Raw genomic sequence first — 5,434 nt, forward strand, 5'->3', positions numbered from 1 at the left:
GTCAAGAAAAATGAGAATCATAAGAATTTTTTTGCTTCTTTTGACCATAACTTCAAAATTGTACCTTTATATGTAGTGACCAATATATCATTTAAAAGGTATTATTTTGTACTTTATTACAGAGACCGTACTTTAAAATCTTCAAAAATGGACTTATTGGTTTTTGCGAACAAACTCTTCATATATACACACACACATATATATATATATATATATATATATATATATATATATATATATATATATATATATATATATATATATATATTTAAAACGGTCCATAGGGCAAATACTGTATACGTCTGAAAACGAGGTTATCTTAAGGGGAGTTCGCTCCAAAGAGGAAATTTTTCAATGCCATCAAACCTATCTTACCGACTGCCTGTCTATAGTACCAGTAGCCACCTGCCATATACGACCACTACAAAAAATTCCCTCCAAGAGACAAATGGTCACTCTTTTCTTCTCCCTTGGGTGGCTGCTATAGACAGATTTGACTGCATACTGATATATGTATTTGATACATACAGTCAAACCTGTCCATAGTGGTCATCCAAGGGAGACGTAAAGAGTGGCAATTATGATATACAGTGTATGTATAATCATTTGATCCATACAGAAAAGAGTGGCCGTTTTAGACAGGAGGCCGCTATAGACAGGTTGTGCAACTTTTGTGCGCATTGCCTACATGTAGGGCCTACATGTGAAGAGTTTGTTCGCAAAAACCGATAAGTCCATATTTGCCAAATGGACATATTTGCGATTAAAGGTCAAGAAAAATAAAGAGAATAAGAAAAGTTTTGCTTCTTTTGACCATAACTTCAAAAATGTACCTTTATATGTAGTGAGTAATATCTCATTAAAAAGGTATTATTTTGTACTTTATGACAGAGACCGTACTTCAAAATCTTAAAAAATGGACTTATCGGTTTTTGCGAACAAACTCTTCATGTATCATCGTTGTACACATCTATACGTACTTTCATGTACTTTCATGTACATGTATGTGTACATGTATGCACATGTGTGTTTTATGCATTGAACAATGCTGGTACGTGTTTATCAAATAGTTGCACAGTAGCATGTGTACAGTCGTGAAGAAAGCTTAACACTAGTATATTATTATGACTCAATGAGTGATGAATGCAGTGGTGGCGATCACTGAACGTTGTTCGTGAATGACTGGCATGGCTACAAAGCAGAAAAACATGCTGAATTATCGGCTCGGCTACGGCTCTATCGGGGTGTGTGGCTGCTATAAACAGAATAACATCTACCACAGGAAACAAAATTTGTGGCCGCTGGCCGCGTAAGACAGGTGGCCGCTATACACAGAGTCTTTAACAGGGCTTTTTTCGGGGGGGGGGGGGGGGGGGGTTTCAATAACCACCACTATAGACAGGTGGCCACTAAGGCAGGCTTGACTGTATTATCATTGTGTTACATTGTGATGTGAAACAAATATTTACTAAAATATAATGACATGAAGCACAATTCCAATCTCTTAAAATTGATTGATTGGTATGTCCCTGGCACACACATAAAGGATTTACGAGAAAGAAAGAAAAATTCCTAAATGATGGCAAATGCTGTGCATACCTTTAACCTGTCCTTATTACAGAGTATGTTTCTTGGTTTTGTGTATGTCTTTGGGCAAAGGCAACATTCTTTTGTCAGCAACAGTCTGGGCAGAATAGCAAAATAGTTGAATTAATTGCCATTGAACAGAAAAAGCAAAATGGTATTTTCAGAGTGAAAAGATACATTGTATCAAAGCAGGTTAAATGTGTTTGCACACATGAAAGAATGCACGATAGTCTACACCTCACACAGTTTCAAATGTGCACTGAAGTTGGATTTATTAAAGAAAACCACGACTACATCAAGGTAGAAATGAAGCTTAATGCACATTAGATTCTATGGACATTTAGAACACACCTTTGTCATTGCAAAATACCAGGTACGGTGCAATGGGATATTTTGGTTGTTCGCTGACAATATACTTCCTTAAGTCAATATAATCTGCACACAATGTAAATCTGCTCTTCTGAAGCAACATACAGAAGGGATACAAACATAATGAAAAAATACCATGGTAATGAATATTTGAAATGAAGAGAAGATACTTTCAATCAAAGAAAAATAGCTGTCATGACATAATTGCCAATTTGACATACTAAAAATTATTCATCTGGAAACACACTGATGCAAGCATAACATCACCTCACCATGCTAAGGATAATCATATTGACTTCTCTGAATAATTGCAGTATCTTAAAAGCAAAAATATCAGATGAACTTGACAACAGCAGCCATTTTTAATAACATTAACAGGAATACTGAGTCATTTATCATGATACACACACAAACACACATGTACACAGTCATATAACTTTACACAACTTGCAACTTGACACTTGATTAATTAGTATGGAATGGTGATGGACATAATATCAATGGCATATACATACATATTGTATGTGTTTCCATGGTCACTGGAAAGGGTATAACTTGATAATATCACAATATCATGACTGATATATATTACATAGGAAAGTGGATCAATTGAGGAGGTTGTGACCATTCCATTTTCCATGTTATAGCAAATAACTCATAGTAATCGCTAAATGCATTGCACACACATACGCTAAGACATGTATATGTGTGACTTTCTAAAACATGTTTATGATATTAATGCTGAACTGTAAAGTGTTGCAGAGTATTAATATTCTAACCTTTCAAATGAAAAAAATAAAAAAAAAATAAAAAAAATCCCAAATGAAATAACTTTTTCCTAGTTCATCTTATTTTTTCCTGAATATAAGACTTTTCATATGCAGTGTTCCTCGCAGACATAATCATACATTGTCCTGTCCAAATTTGTGTGATTACTGTCGGTAATGCACATACATGTGGGCACGTGCAAACTACATTGTACATGACACATTATTTTTGCAAATGTGGAGCAGGTGCCACTGAATTAGATTCAATCCATGGCAATGCACATGAATGAGCAGTACACCGTATGAAACTTGCAGTAGACTGCCCTTGACAGTACTCTGCGAGTGTTCTGTGCACTGCTAGCAAGTCGCATTGCACAATGCATGTAATGTATAGTTGGGTGTCCAACACATTGACACCCTAATGTTATCAATAGATACTTAAAATATCTCACAATTTGCCTGAAATTTTACTCACATGTAGAGAGAAAATACTCTGAATTCACAAGGGTGCATTGAAAATGCGATTTGCGGTGCACGCTCCAAGATAACTGCTTCGAACGCGTGGGTTGTCATTTTGATGCACTCAGTCGCGCTGTATTTTGAAACCAACACCCCTACCCTCTATGGATAATATGTGTGAAATGTATGTAATGCTTTTCCTATGTGCATTTATAATCTACGGTATCATTATTTTGCTCTTGATCTTGTTTATTATCGGGTTTTTCAGTAATAATCGGACATCATCAAATCCCCAGCGAATAATGCAAAACCACTGTGCGTAGTCGCGTGTGTGAAAGTACGTTCTCTACGCGCAATGCTATGAATAGAGGGGTGTTGGTTTCAATGTACAGTGTTGATGTGTTGGACACCTACTATACATCATGTAGCATGCAACACAGTCTGGGTCTTTTACACCGTATGCAATCAGTGCAATGGGTGAAATGATGGGGAAAATACAATAACAGCACATAACAACAAGACTAATGTCACACATACCAATTCCCAGTGTTATTAGGATCAAGTTGCAACACGTCCTCATCTCTCCTCGCAAACTATTCATTGTTATCATAATCGCCATCATGCAGCTGTTTCGATCTGCCCCTGTTCATGAAACTATGCCGCCGGCATTGCCGCAACAACAGTATAAGCAGCAGCGTCTTGGTTGTTAATGTTCTGCTTCAGGGTCAAAGTCATCTATTAATATTCGCCATCACTGTTTGAATTTGAGGATCATGACTCAGTATCCTTTCCTCATTCTTCCTCGAAAACTCAGATCAAGAACATTATCGAACATTTTCTTTCACGCAATAGTTTGGGATCGAGCTACACTACAAAAGCTATGTGGAAGCAAGGCGTGTGTCTGCCAGTCATTGGAGCACATGACTGGTTGGCAAAGAGCATGAGATACTTGTGATGTCACTGACATCAGGCTGATATCCTTGGCAAAAATAGGTCATTCAACAAATCACTTTTTGGCTGCATTGTACTCATAATTTCTTGCTCAGGATTGCAATTAGCTACAAAAAAATAGGATATCTGCATAAGGTATGAATTTTCCTCTGTAAACATACCAAATTTGACAGGAATGAAAATCTTTGAGACACCAGTTTAAGTGTGTCATAGTAATAGACATAAGCAATGTAACCACAACTGCATGTGTGTGTGCGTGTTTACTCATAGTGTGGGTAGTTACTTTGTATCTTATCTTTCTTATTATACAATGGTGCCATTTGGGACTGAAACATCTTTTGAGCATAATCCTTGTATACTTTTGTGCACCTTGAAGAAACAATGATACATCATGTATGAAGAGTTTGAATGCAAAAACTGATATACACGTATCCACTTCTATCAACTTGAGATATTCTCAATAGAATTTGTGAAAAAACAAAGAAAATAACAAAAATATATCTGACAATCAAAGAAACCTTTTCAAAAATATTTCATGCTTTGAAATGAGCAAAAAATCACTGAAAATATTTTGTTTTTCTCTACTTGATGATGATCTTGCTTAAAAAAACAAAATCTCTCTTTTTTTTGGCAATCAGACTCTTCATACATACCTGCAAACAAGGGTAGCTGAATCACAGAAATGAAAGGGAATGGCTTCTTTTAAAGTACAGTGTATTACACATCAGTGACTGCTTGCCAAATTGTCATGGCCACATATTCAACCAAAGTTGTTTTTTTTTTCACATTAAAAGAATGAGTTGAAAATACAAACTTGAATGAATACTGATATCTGTTGACACATTAATAAATATTAAAGTAATTTCTCTTACTTGCTCTAGCAAATGCTTAGTTGTGGTTCCAAAAGCCAAGAAACTTTATTTTTGTGCTTGTCAAGACATAACTAAAAAGTATTAATACTGAATTTTACATATTACATATTGCAAATGCTCTCCAATATCCATATGTTAAGGAATAATGTTGCTACAAAAACTGAATACAGTGCACTCTCGTTATAACAAACACGGTTATAACGAAATTCTGGTTACAACGAAAGAAAAATTCAGGCCACATTATCCTCTCTCTGTTTTTTATTACCTCCACCAAGGGAGGGGGTTATGTTTTCATCGACATTTGTTGGTTTGTTTGTCCGTGTGCAAAATAACTCAAAAAGTAGTGAACGGATTTGGATGAAACTTACAGGAAAGATTGAGAATGACACAAGTAACAGATGATTAAATTTAGGTAGTGCTCCAGGAATT

The sequence above is a fragment of the Diadema antillarum genome, unplaced genomic scaffold, assembly GCF_040938485.1.
Source record: "Diadema antillarum isolate AM-2024a unplaced genomic scaffold, OU_Dant_1.0 seq00001428_RagTag, whole genome shotgun sequence".
In the NCBI taxonomy this organism is placed as follows: domain Eukaryota; kingdom Metazoa; phylum Echinodermata; class Echinoidea; order Diadematoida; family Diadematidae; genus Diadema; species Diadema antillarum.